We start from the raw sequence: 14,014 nt of genomic DNA, 5'->3' as shown, positions 1-14,014 counted from the left end.
CAAGATCAGTCCTCCTACCGAGGCTGACCTCAGACTACCAAACAGCATCTCTGAATTGAGTTCGCAAGTTGTTGTTCAGTGGCTCAGTCGTGTCCGACTCTTTGCAGCACACTAGGCTCCCATCCTTCATTATCTCCTGGAGTTTGCTCAAACTCCTGTCCATTGAGTCGGTGATGCCATCCAATCCTGTCATCCTCTGTCGCTGCCTTCTCTTCTTGGTCTCAATATTTCCCAGCAAGAAATGTGCATAATACTATTTCCCTCATACAGATAGCAAGAGTACTGGAGTGGGTTGTAATAGGGATATAATAGATGTAAATCAGTTTAAACATAAACAGTAGTAAAATGTAGAAAGATGAATGGAAAGTGATGAGTTTTGACTCTGACCACCTTTAAAAATTTAATTGTAAGTTTATATAATTTAATTTTAAAGTATATATAATACTATTTATGTACAGGCCAGAAAGCCTGAGTGAATCTGTGATGACATACAGCAGATCTGTGTTAGTCTTGCAGCGGTGGTGGAGGGATGGATGGATTACAAAGAGCTGCAAGGAAGTTCTTGGGGTTGGTGGAAATGTCTGTTATCTTGATTGTAGTGGTGGTTTCATGGGTCTGTATAGATCAGAATGCATCAAATTGTACAGTTTAGATATATGCAGGTCATTAGATGTAAACTAAATCTCAGTAAAATTAGAAAAAGAATTTTAAATTAAACAGTTTTAGATGAGATATTTTCTTTTTTCAAGATGTTCCATTTTCTAAGTTCAGCTTTATCATACAAAAGAGTACATTTTTATTTGCTTCATGTATATTTTATTGTGATCTCATGGCTGATTTGACTGTATATTTTTAGGTCCATACAGGGCCATATATTTAAGTTTGGGGATAACATAAAAGGGGTTTAACTTAAATTATCCTAACTTTCTTCAACTATAACTTTAGAGTTAGATCACTGGAGGTTCTTCTGTCACTGAAATTCTGTCGTTGTGATTATGGATGAATTAATTGCTCTCTTGGGATTCAGAATCGCCTCATAAGACAGCACTGTAGCAGGATCAGGAATATCTACTGATGGAGATCAGGAATGTTGCATCATTTCCTATTCATCCTTTCAGAGAATGTTTTGAATAAATTTCAAGTTAATTTGGTAATGCAAAGTTGGACAACCAGAAAACAGTGCGGCCCAAAGGTGAAAAGTCAGTCTTTGGTATCTTATTTTTGATGCAACTGTAAATGGGAGTGTTTTCTTAAATTTCTCTTTCTGATAATTCCTTTATCACTAATGGCTGGTTAACAACCAACTCACAGATTTCCTGAAAGTTTAACCAATCAACTCTCCTGAGCTAGTGCAAGGCTGCTGTAGCATATTGTGTGTGGGGGTGTGTGTGTCTTTTTAAATAGCACTTTAATATCCAGAGAAGGCAATGGCACCCCACTCCAGTACTCTTGCCTGGAAAATCCCATGGACAGAGGAGCCTGGTAGGCTGCAGTCCATGGGGTCGCTAGGAGTCGGACATGACTGAGCGACTTCACTTTCCCTTTAATATCCATGGTCAAGTGGGTCCTGCTACTATGTTGCTGGAAGTTCTCCCAGGGAAGTGTCACTTACCAGTGCCCATTCCATACCTTGTGCTAAGACTGGTCTGAAAGATACATGAATCATCATCTTGACTTAAGGAGCTTTATGTTATAGGCAGTGAAGGGGAACAAATTCATTCATCCATCCCCTGTATTCATCTGCCTGTCCATCTGAACATTCACCAATCTACCCCTCTCTTTCTCTTCCATCCATCCACTCATTGACTCTGCAGTAAATCAGTAAGTACTTGTTTATTGAGCTCCTGTAGTGAGTCAGGCATTGTGCTAGAGTTTCAGAGGTGTGGAAAACTTGTTCTTTACCCTGGAGAAGACCCTGTTGGACATGTGAATGGTTATAGTAGCCATGATGAAGACATGTGCAGAGTGCTTTTGGAGCCAGAGAAGAGGGAACAAAGAATTTCCTGATGGGAGTGAGACAGTGAGTTGGGAATGGCTTTACAGGGATTGACACCTGACTGGGCTTGTAAGACACCAAATAAGCATTTGCCAGGTGGTGGGAAAGAGATGGCTCTGCTGGAGAGAGGATGGTGTGGGCAGAGGCACAGGGCTGGGAGCTGGTACACAGGTATATTTAATTGTAGGTGTATTAGGAGTTCAGAGGAGGGAGAGAAGCCTGGCAGTCAGGGCTGGTTTCCAGAAAAGAGAATCCTGCTAAACGGAGGGGTGTGGAAGGACACACCAGACCAGAAAACCCACAGGTGGGGACCGAAGGTTAACATGGCAGAGAGCCCATGTGTGAGTGGCGTACCAGAGGGATCTGTGGGTGGGGGGCATGGAGACAAGGCAGGAGAGGAAGCTCACATTTAAATGTTCTACCTATATGCCAGGCACTGTGCAAGCCCTTTGCAAACATTTTCATTTAGTCCTCACAATAGTCCTTGTAGTAGATAATTATCCCATATTACAGATGTGGAAACTGAGGCTCAGAAAGTGGTTTGCTCAAGTCACAAAGCGTTGGCATACTGTGCAAATATGTGCGGTCCCTTAGATCTAACATTTCACTTTATGCACTCAGCAGTCCTGTGAAGAGGAAACTGAGACTCAGAGAGGTTAAGCAACCTGCCAGAAGTTACCTAGGACTCCAAGGTAACTGGGCCCAGTGGAGCCAAAATCCTGGGGAGCCTGTGCTTAGGGAGCTAAACTGAGGCATTCTGGCAGGACAGAGGGTGACAAGAAACAATGGTCGGCATCCCCTTACCTGCAGCCTGCAGGTAAGGGGAACTGTGCGGGCTTGGAGGACCAGAAGGAGGCTGAAGTTTAGAAGGTTGTTTCATGACCAGACTGGAGGGAGGTCTATATTGTTACCCAGGTTGTCACCAGCCCCTCAGGTGTGGCCACCCTGCCAGCCAGCTCTCAAAAGCTCTTGAGTTTGGGAACGTTCACACGCCAAGAATGTGCTCAGCAGCTCCCCCTACCGGCAGCCCCGTCTCCTCCTCCCCTCCTTGCCCTCCTGGAGGGGCCTGGTTCCCATCACAGCCAAAGGGGAAGCACTTGGAGAGAAAGTATCTCTAATCAGTCAGTAACTAATGAACACAGGAAGGGAGAGAAAATACTCGAAAAATTTCAAGTGGGCTCTGATATTTGACTTTCTTGGAGATGCTAGATATCCTGGTCAAAAGCTACTCAGATCTTCTAAGGTTGGAGTGGGTGAGAGGGGGGTTTATTTTGAAGCCTCTGGTGGTAGGTCTTCATCCTTATGTGGCCTTGTTTGACTTTCCAGGGAGGCCCTCGGGAGATCTGGGTGCACATTTGAGGTGAGAGCTGGTAGCCGTAGGACCAGGTGGCCTGGGTCAAATGGAGCGTCGCCTTTTATTAGCTGTGTGACCCTGTGTATGTTTCTTAACCTTTTAGAGCCTCAGTTTTCCAGCCTGTAAAATGGGGATGATTCATTTAGTCCACAGGTATTTGGTGAGTCCCTACTGTGTGCCAGGCACCATATTGGATGTTTTGGAAAAATTCAGTGAGCAAAATAAGAATTTCTGTTCTCCTGCAGCTGTCACTCTGGTGTGGGAAGACGTTGTAGATGACAGGTACGCAACGCCTGGCACTCAGCAGGTTCTCAACAGCAGCCCAGCTCCCCTTGTGCACAGGTGGTGGCCATCAGCTGGGAAATGAACAGGAAAGGACTGTGTGTCCTGTCGAGAGTGGTGCAGAGCAGCACTCATCCCAGGAGCACAGGGCACAAGCACGCCAGGGGCATCCCAGGCATCAAAGGTGACTCAGCCTAAGGTGTGGGGTGAGCAGGCACCTGTGTGCTCCTCCCCGAGATCTCGCCAGTGCCTCCCAACAAGTTCGCCAGCCTGGTGTATTTTTCTAGAGGCACAGTTGCAAAACCTCCGGAGTTGCTGTACACACCCACCTGTGACTGGTTGGTGTTCCCGCAAGACAATGCCACCATTGTGTGGCTGTGGGCCCTTCCCCCGCAGCCCTGGCTCACTTCAGGCTGGAGAAACTGGGCGAGTTTACTCCTGAACATTTCCCATCTGGATACAGCCCAGCGGTGGGAACCCCTGTTGTATTGGCCTTTTTATTTTTGTGATAGTGACACTGCTATGATGTTGGCTTTGTGCTTTGGTGATGTGGGAAAGTGTCAGCCCCCCTCTTGGGTCCATTAGGCGTGAGTGACAAGTGGCCAGCTCTGTTCCCAGGGGCAGGAGCCAGGGACACTGAGGTGGCTGCTGTGCAATGAGCCTTGCGCTCTCTGCCTGCTTTTCCCACGCAGCTGTGACGCTCTCCCGTCTGTGGCCGGCGGTTCCCACGTGGGTCTCTGAGGAGCTGTGTGGCCTCTTTAGGAGCCAGAGTCTCTGCTTTCAAAGGCTGCATTCTTGTGTGTGAAATTGGGAAAGTCATTTCCCCTCTCAGCCTCTGTTTTCTCATCTGTAAAATGGGAGAAATGATACCTGCCTCACAATGAGTTGGGAACTAAAGGAGTCGATTGGTGGGCAAGTGCTCACAGTGCATGGCATCGTCCTCATGGTAATACTAACTGGCACCACCATGCTGTGTGCCCTTGCTATGCGCTGGGCATTATTAGATGTCCTCTTTGCAGTCTTACAAGAACCTGAATAGCGAGTTGATCCATTTTACAGATGAGAAAATGAAGGCCCAGATGTATAGTTTAAGGAACTTGCCCGTGATAACTTGCAGGAAGTGGTTGAGGCATGTCTGAAACATAAGCAGTCTGACTCTAAAAGGCGCTCTCCTTTTATCAGCTCACTGTAGAATTTGGCTGATGGTAGTTAGCATCTTGTACAAGAGCGAGATCTAGCATAGGCAGCTGCTCTGGCAGAGTTTGCTCAATGCACTGTGGCACGCTTGTGGCTCTGAGCACCTTATGTTGACTTGACATCATTCAGGGGTAAAGCAGAAAGAAAGGTGTTGTGGAGGTGGGGGAGGGGAGGGGTGGAAATTCAAATTAGTGGCAAGCTCTGCCCTCCTCTACTTACCTGCTCTGTGTTGACATGTGTGTATCCCTTTGGAACAAGAGTATACCTGTGGACTGGTGTCAGGGTGCATCTGGTTATGCAGGCAAGTAGGTTAGAGATCTCTTTAAGAAAATTGAAGCTATCAAGGGAACATCTCAGGCAAGGATGGGCACGATAAAAGACAGAAACAGTAAGGACCTAAGAGAAGCAAAAAGATGAAGAAGCGGTAGCAAGAATACACAGAAGAACTATACAAGAAAGGTCATCAAGAGCCAGATAACTCAAGAGCCAGACAGACATCCTGGAGTGAGAAGTCAAGTGAGCCTTAGGGAGCATGCATCACGACGAACAAAGCTAGTGGAGGTGACAGAATTCCAGAGGAGCTATTGAAAATCCTTAAAAAAATGGTGCTGTTCAAGTGTTGCACTCAGTATGTCAGCAAATTTGGAAAACTCAGCAGTGGCCAGAGGTTACTGCTGTTAGAAGCAGAGAGAACCAGCAGTGGGCACCTTTGTCAGCCTGCTTCTGTCTTCTGGGTCCAGACAGGGATACATACTCCTTGGTATAAACAAGTTCCTGTGAATCCGGTTCCAAAATGTATATTGAGCGTGGGGACTGGCAGTACCATTTGGCACACGCTCGGGTTGGAGATACAGACCCTGGTCACATCTTGGTGCTCTGGGAGCCCAGCTTACTAGCAGTCTCACTGTCTAGAAACCAGCTAAGAGCCAAGAGGCCTCCCCTTCTGACCCTCAGAGCATCAGAGGGGTACCACGAAAGCCTGCACACTTAGATGTATTCTCCTCAGTGGAAAAGTCCCATTAAGGCCCTGGCTTGAATGGTACTTCTTTTACTCTACACCCAATTTTAAAGGACTCTGGGGTCTTAAAGACAGTCCAGTAACTCTGCAGCCTTAAGGGCATCCTGGAATGCATCAAAATGCTATTCATAGTGATATCCATGGGTCCTCAAGGAAAACATGGAATTGGGTTAATTTAAAAAGCACGATTCATGATAATCTTAGGAAAGAGTCCCAGTGACATAGTTAAAAACGGTGGCTTTCAAAAGAGGAAGCTCTCAGCAATTTAGAATGACATATTCCCCTGAAACGTACATTAATTTGAATATGAATGCATGCATGCGTGCATGCTAAGTTGCTTCAGTCGTGTCCGACTCTTTGCAACCCCATGGACCGTAGCCCATCAGGCTCCTCTCTCCATGGGATTCCCCAGTCAAGAATATTGGAGTGGGTAGCCATTCCCTTCTCCATTTGAACATGAGTAACCACTATTTATTCAGTGTTGGGCTCCAGACGCTGTGTTAACCACTGACATACATGCTCTCATTGTGTCTATAAGGCATACCTGCATATCACCACCATGTAAGTGAGGGCCCCCCTGACTCACCATGGGCCACCGGGCTGGATGGCAAAGATATGGATGGAAGAGTCATTGCCCTCCAGGGTGAGTATGTAGTAAGAATCAAAATCACAAGCAAAACTGGATTCTTCCTTTGAGAAAACAGCAGCCCCAGTGTTTGGGCTCAGCCTCTGCTGTCCTCTGTGGCCTTGAGCAAAAGATTGGCTGCTCTGGGCTCCCTGTCTTTTTCCAGTGTATAGGGCTGGGGCATCATTCGCCCGTTTGAATGTTTATTTCAAGGCAGTGATTTTAATCAAGGCAGGGTCTACCTTAAGAGAGGATATCTTAGATTGTGATGGGGAGAGTGGGAACATGGGAAAAAGCCACCAGCTAATAACTTCAGGCCCCTCACTTCACCCCAGGCGGTTGGAATGATCTGTGGACATGTGACCACACCTGTGGGGTAGGACCAGGCTTCTTGCTAGCTGCTAGGGATGCAGAAGTGACTGTGGTAACTAGCTTTGCCCTTAGTAACAAATGGTGTATTTTGATTTTCTTAAAACTGTGACTGATTGAATAATCACTCTTTGTGTATTCAGGTGCTGGGTGGACACTGTACGATTGTTGCCATGTCATTTTTGTACTTTGGGACAATCAAAACTAAGCCATTTAAACCACACACTGCACAGTCATGGAAGCGATATGATGTTGAAGTCTACAGTGAGACCTTGAATGGAGTCCAGACAATAGGTTCTCTTTACAACTGATTGGCTGGAAACCACCTCAGATGCTATTAATAAATGACTAGTGTATCTTGAATCTCCACTCTGGCATTTCCTGCTGAGAGATTCATTTGCACCCTTTTCCTCCTGTAACTGCTGTGCTAATTCTATCTTCTGCCTTTTGGATCCATCAGGCAGCCCAACATGTTGGTCTGGACTTAAGAGTTGTTAGGGTAATGACTTTAACTGCAGTTATTGTATAGAATTTGGGGAGGTTTCTTCCTTCCAGTGCTAGCCATCCCCCCTTCACTGGAGAGCTAATTGCAGTAGAAACTTGGCACCTTCCCCATTGGTTTAACAACAGTGCAATTTTTATCAGTTTTCTTGTTACAACTAATAATCGGGTTCTTTACCTCACTTGATCTGTCAAGACTTTCCTTCTTTGATTTCAGCCTGTTTAATATGAAATGAGGTGGAGCTGTAAGCAAACAAACGACACGCTGCTTGAAATCCTGTCAAGGCTCATAAAGTGAATCAAAACGAATTCGCTCTCAGCTGTCATTGTCTTCCTTCCCCTTTTTTCTTTTTGAGCTTTGACAGAACTCCTTTCCCTCACCAAGTGCTTCTGGAGCACTGACGAAGTCTCCCGCCAGAGCCTGTGGGGAGAGTGGTGAACTCAGTGAGACGAGTCAGAGTGGGAAAGACTCCTGCGGATACTAGTGGGAGACAATTCTAGAGCCTGTTCCTCTAGAATTTTTACTCTGGAATGATGTGATAATTTGGAGTTGGATGTGGTGATGATGGTTTTACTCTTTCCCAAAACTGTGTGGTTCTTTGCCTTGCGCATTTCTACTGAAAGGTCACCCATCAAGGATCAGTGGGCTCCAGGGAGCCCACCTAGAGCAGCAGCAGTTCTAAGTCTCTAGAACCCTGGGGAAGGAGAGGTTCTGGAGAAGTTGATTCTGGATGGCTGAGGCTCAGAGAGGATGCCCTGCGTGCTATCGCCCTTGCTTAAGATCTTTCAAACACACTCTGTTCCATTTTCTGTTGAGTTTCTGAACCTGATGAAGTCCTTAATGACTAAGGATGTGGTGAGCTTATTTTTCAAAGGTACTTCTAGGAAGAATGGTAGTTATTGCATGGGCTACTGAAACAGTAATTGAGGGGGAGGGCCCTGAGCTGTGTCAGTGCTTAGCATGACCCATAAAAACTGTATTTCTTAAAATGAATCTAGGCATTTTCCTGTGACTCATTTCTTCAGAAAGTTGAGAGCTAGGGAGAGGAAACTCCAGATAAATTAATGATTCTTGTTTGGGTCCTGATTAGTGAGCTTGCACTATGGAGTGATTTATTTTCTCTATTCCTTCCTCTTTTCAATCAGTAAAGAGACTTGAGATCCTGGTTTGAGTATTTGCTGAGAGCTCATGTTAAGTCACCAGTGTAATCAGTTTCTCAAGGATCTGCCTTTTTGCTCTCTGCTCAGCTCAACTCCACAACCACTTACCAAGCCCCTCCTGTGCCCCCTTCTTGAGAGGCACGTCTGGGCCCAGTGATGGGCAGGACACCATCTTTGCCCCCAATCTGCGAGTGGGGGTGAGGTGATGGTGCCAGCGTACAGGTTCCCTGCTTTGTATGCAGCTTGGGATGCAATTGGGTAATCAATAGTGAACTTCATGGAGGACCAGCATAGGAATGGAGTTCTGCTGCGTGGTCCCGGTGGAGGCCCTCAGATGGGTGGGGTGGCAGGAGTTCAGAGGTGGGGGAAGTGTGAGGTCCAGTTTTCCTGGGGTAATAATAATTGTAATTATTCCTGAGCACTTGCTCAATGTAGGCACATTACACCATTCAGTCCCTATGACACAGACTGGCTACTTCTTTCTGTAAAGAACCGGACAGTAAATATTTGAGGATTTGTGGGCCAGAAGTCTGTATCACAATTATTCAGCTGTGCCATTGTGGTGTGTAAGCAGCTACAGATGGCAGATGGATGTGGCTGGGTTCCCACAGAGTTTTGTTTACAGAAGCAGGTGGCCCATTGGGTTTGGCCTGTGTACAGTTGGCCAGTCCCTGCCTTATTGTGTATTTGGTATGATCCCCATTTTATGGAGGATAAAACTGAGGTACAGAGAGGTGGACAGAAATTCACTTGCCAAGGGCCAGCTTGGCTTGGTCAGTGCCCAAGCCCACGCTCTTAACTTTCACACACACCACCTGCCCTGCAAGGTTGGACACCGGCTGGGGAAGAGTGGGTGGATGCGAAGACTGCCTTGAGCCAGTGTGAAAAGTCTACCTTTAGCTCAGTGGGGAGCCGTTGATGATTTTTGGAGCAGGTGACAGGATTAGAGGTGTGCTGTTGGAACATGCAGTGGTGTGTAGGTGGATTCACCACCTACAGGAGTTCACCTACAGGAGAAGAAGAGCTCTTGTTTTAAACAGCTTTGAGTAGAGACCGTCACTTCTCTAGCAGAGCCATTGCTGGCCACTGTAGAATTAAGTTCTCCCTGGTATACCAGATACCTGCGTGGCCTCCCCAGGACTCCACACTGTGTGTGTGTAGGTACCCCTGGACTTGCTGAGAGAAGCTTGCTTAACCTTGGTTTCCTGCTGATCTGTGCACACACATGGAGGGCTGGCTTTAGAGAGAGTATGTCTGTTTTAAAATACCCTTAATCACCTAAGAAGGGAATAAGCAGAGGTACCTGAGTTGCTTCCCACTCAGCGGGGTTCTTGCCTATGGCCTGTTCTCACCTCAGCTGGTGGTTGTGGGGCAGATGGCTTTAAGCTTTGGGATATTCTCTTGGTCTCTGGCAGCCCACTCCAGTATTCTTGCCTGGAGAATTCCAGGGACAGAGGAGCCTGGTGGGCTGCCGTCTGTTGGGTCGCACAGAGTCGGACACAACTGAAGCGACTTACCAGCAGCAGCTTGGTCCCTCAGACCCTCAGCTGGTAGGATCCCTCCAGGGCCTGAGACATCCCTGGGGGTATATCTCCTACTTAAGGATGGATGCCTCACTGTCCATACCAGCCTGGCCGGTTTCTGGCCTGCTTGTCTTTTCCATCTACCCTGGTTTGTGATTGCAGACAGAGTGCTCCAGACTCTTGAAATTGTACCTTGTGACGAAAGAGAAGGGGAGTGAGTCCTTGACTCATTTGTGTCCTGGAGGTTCAGGGTAGAGGCTGTGGCTGGTTTTGTTCTGGCCCATTTTATAATGCTGGGAGTCACCTTTCTCGTTATTCCTTTTATTTACTGGACACTTAGCATGTCTCTGGAGAAGGCAATGGCACCCCACTCTGTTGGGGGCCAGAGTGAGGTACTCCGCCCATGACAAAGGTCATGAGGAAGGAGGCTCGACATACGCAAAGGCGGGATCGAGCCTCAGGAGTCCCCCTGGAACTCCTCGAGCATCTACCCCCATTACCAGAGCCTGCCTACTTTACTACTTTGTGCTCTTACCTACACCTCTGACTTTACGGGGGGCTGTCCCCCACCACCTCTTTCGGAGAAGGAGTTAACCTAGAGCTCCAGTCAATAAAAACTCTTGGGTGTGACAAGAGTGTTTTAACCTACAAACTCCTCTGAAGGTTCTCTAGCCTGCCTGACAGGCTCGTCCGGCCACATGTGATTGCTCACAGCCTCCCAACCGTGAGAGGCACGAGATGCTTTAAACCCTCTAAAAACAGGTTCCTTAGAAAAGTTAGAAAACTATTAGTATAAGTATAATGGGCTAATTAGAAATTGTGTTGGTGAAGGGTTTTTCATTTGTTGAGCCAATGTTTGTTGCTAAGTCTCCATATCCCCTGCCCTTACACACATTAATGAATATATAGTATTAACCTTTGATATTAATCACGTTAGACCTTAGGCTAAGTAAATTCTTTCCTTGACTAAAACCCACTACACCCTCACTCTGTAGGAATGTAACTTTATTTGGGTGGTGTCTGTTTTGAGAATAATCAGCCCTGGAGAAATAAGTGTCCTGATTGACTGACCGCTGTCACAAGGAGAGGGTCGTAAATTGTCAGCAGGCCCCCCTGGCCAGAAGATGATGTAACACCCCTAAGACCTCTGTATACATTTGTGTGAAGCACCTGACTTTAATAAAAGTCAGGACTGCTGTCCCCACGTGACTTTTGTATAACATCTCAGTGTATAAAAACAGACTCTGGAAAATAAAGAATTGGGATCAGTTTCTCGAAATACTGGTCTCCCCATGTCTCTCTCTCCCTCTGGCTGAGTCTCCATCTGGAGCGCGGAACCCACCATGCTTACTAATTTTGCCTGGGCTTCTAAGATCCGACCGGGGAGGCCTCAGTGTCTCCTCTCCTTCGGGAGAACGGAAGGACGCCTGCGGCCTACGTAAGTGGTGCAAGCTTCTTGTCTTGAAGTTTTATTGGTCCCCCGCGTAAACCAAGCTACTCAGCCTCTTTTCTCCACTGAATTTTCCTACTGAGCTATCCTTATTCTATTACTCTTTATATCTTTAATTAATATCTAATTGAAGCTATTGTATCCTGATCCTCGCCTATGCCGTCTCTCCTTCGAATACCCTGGATCAGCCGGGGCTGGTCCCCGGCACCACTCCAGTACTCTTGCCTAGAAAACCCCATGGATGGAGGAGCCTGGTAGGCTGCAGTCCATGGGGTTGCGAAGAGTTGGACACGACTGAGCAACTTCACTTTCACTTTTCACTTTCCTGCATTGGAGAAGGAAATGGCAACCCACTCCAGTGTTCTTGCCTGGAGAATCCCAGGGACGGGGGAGCCTGGTGGGCTGCCGTCTCTGGGTCACACGGTGTCAGACACGACTGAAGTGACTTAGCAGCAGCAGCAGCAGCATGTCTCGGATTCTGTGTTCTTTATGTATATGGACTTGTTTCACCCTCATAATCACCTGATGATGTGTAGGTGTTATTATTTCCCCCGTGAGCACACCCAGGCCAAAGGTCACAGATGTACTAGGCAGCCTGGCAGCTAATGTTTAAAGCTGTCTGCTCATGCCTCCTCATGACCACCCACTGCCTCTGCTTCCCGAGCCCCACGTGGGTGAGGCCAGGGGCTTCCAGGTGGCACTTCACTGAATTCTAAACAACTACCTTCTGAAGTAGGCCTGGCTGTACCCATTTTACAGCTGGATAAACTGAGGCCCAGGAAAGTCAAGTGACTTGGCTAAGAAAAGTCACGTGACAGCAAGGAATCGATTTGGAGCTTTTATCTATATGTAAACAGTTATTTCAGCATGAACATAACTGAATAGAGGAATGAGTCTCGTCAGTAGGAGGGTGTCATGGAGGGGCTGAGTGATTTGAATAATTTATACTCATATTCAGAGAAGTAGTGTTGAGCGCATCTAAAGGATTCTAGAGCCAGTCAGCCAGGGTTCAAATCCTGGGCTCTGCCCCTTCCCGGTGACCTTGGATTAAGTTCCTTTACCTCCCTGCACTTCAGGTTTCTCTTCTGAAGCATAGACGCAGGAGTGGCATCTACCACACAGAATGAGGATGCAGTGAGTTAATATGTGTTAAGTATTTGTACTAGTGTGGGGCATGTATTAGGCTCCGTGTTAGTTGTTACTCAGCTCCTACTCTGTGTAAGCCACTATTTTTAAAAAATATGTTGTATCAGTCCTCATAAGAACTGACAAGTACACAGTATCGATCCCATATTGCAGACAGGAAAACCTCGGCTCAGAGAGTTAAAGTGCTCAGCTGAGGTCAGACACCCATTCCTCCACACCTGCCCATCGGGAAGTTCTAACGTGCCTCTTGCTATTGTAGGTCCTTGGGCTACATCACTGAACAAAACAACCCCAAACCCCAACCCTGGTCTTTCTCTTTCCTTTTGAATGTTTTTCCCCTTCCCTCTCTCCCTCTTAACAGTTTCATCCAGGGATCATTGACCTTTCAGACTGGCCATTGTAGTGATCAAGATGGCACTCCACTTCCTTAGATATTTCTCAGTGCTTGTGAAATTGAAAAATGATCTTGCTGTATTAAATTTTTGATCTGACAACTTGGGAGTCTTGAGGGAAGAAAGTAATGAACAGGAGTTTTCTGTTCCCAGGACTTGATGAAGTAGAAAGGGCACGTCCACCTTGTCCACCCTTGAGAAGAGGCTTTCACTGTCCCAGTTGGAGTAGTCAGAGGCGCCCCTCCCTGGAAGGGTCCTGCTTTGAAAGTCCAGGCACTGGCCCTTGAACCCACATTTTGGGAGTTTTGAAGGGCAGCACCCCATTGTATGAGACTCCTGTGATGAGCAGAGTGTTGGGAAGAGCAGGATGGAGGGGGCAGGGCTGGGGCAGGGGTAGGGCTTCCACTGCTCTGTGAGTCCCTCGAGATCTCAGAGCAGGCCGGCTGATGGAGGTGCAATGATGGGCTGCATCATTGCAGTGGAAACCTCAAATGGGTTAGTGCATGAACTGCAGCCGCTGACATGGCCCAGCTGAGAGAGGGGACACTTCTCTTAATGAGCAGCCATATGTTCATTTCCCTCCTGGGGGAAAAGAAGAAAAGGTTCTGATAAACACCTTGATGTTCCCCCAACAAATTCACAAGTCCTCATAGGAAACTTAGCACGCAGACCTGATGAGGAGCTTTTCAGTTTTGTTTTCAGCTTGTGTCACCATGGGAGAAAGTTTTCAGGCGAGAGTCTTCCTGGTTTGTCGGCCTGTTGGAAGAAAACATTCTTTGTGCCCCTGGCTCTGTGACTGGGAGGGGCGGGTCTGTGTGTCCCGCAGAAGGGTCTGCTTTCCTGATCCCGTGGCCGCCCAGCCTCTGCCTTGCGGGTTGTGCTCACCAATGCTGTGTTTAAATGTGTTGGAATTTGCTGGGGGATTTTTGTTGTTGTTGCCGTTCACAGAATCCCAACAGTGAACATGATGCCGGGCTTTTAAATTAAGCTGATTAGATCT

At 47.2% G+C, this 14,014-nt stretch overlaps 1 protein-coding gene across 6 annotated transcripts in view; it reads left to right on the top strand.

The window, feature by feature from the left end:
- The window catches only part of NAV2 (neuron navigator 2), a 425,616-nt gene that overhangs the window by 122,430 nt on the left and 289,172 nt on the right, over positions 1-14,014 (top strand). The window lies entirely within an intron of this gene.

This window comes from Bos javanicus, chromosome 29 (assembly GCF_032452875.1).
Source record: "Bos javanicus breed banteng chromosome 29, ARS-OSU_banteng_1.0, whole genome shotgun sequence".
NCBI classification, from domain to species: Eukaryota; Metazoa; Chordata; class Mammalia; order Artiodactyla; family Bovidae; genus Bos; species Bos javanicus.
Note: the sequence above shows the minus strand (reverse complement) of the source record. Positions and strands in the feature narration are given on the sequence as shown.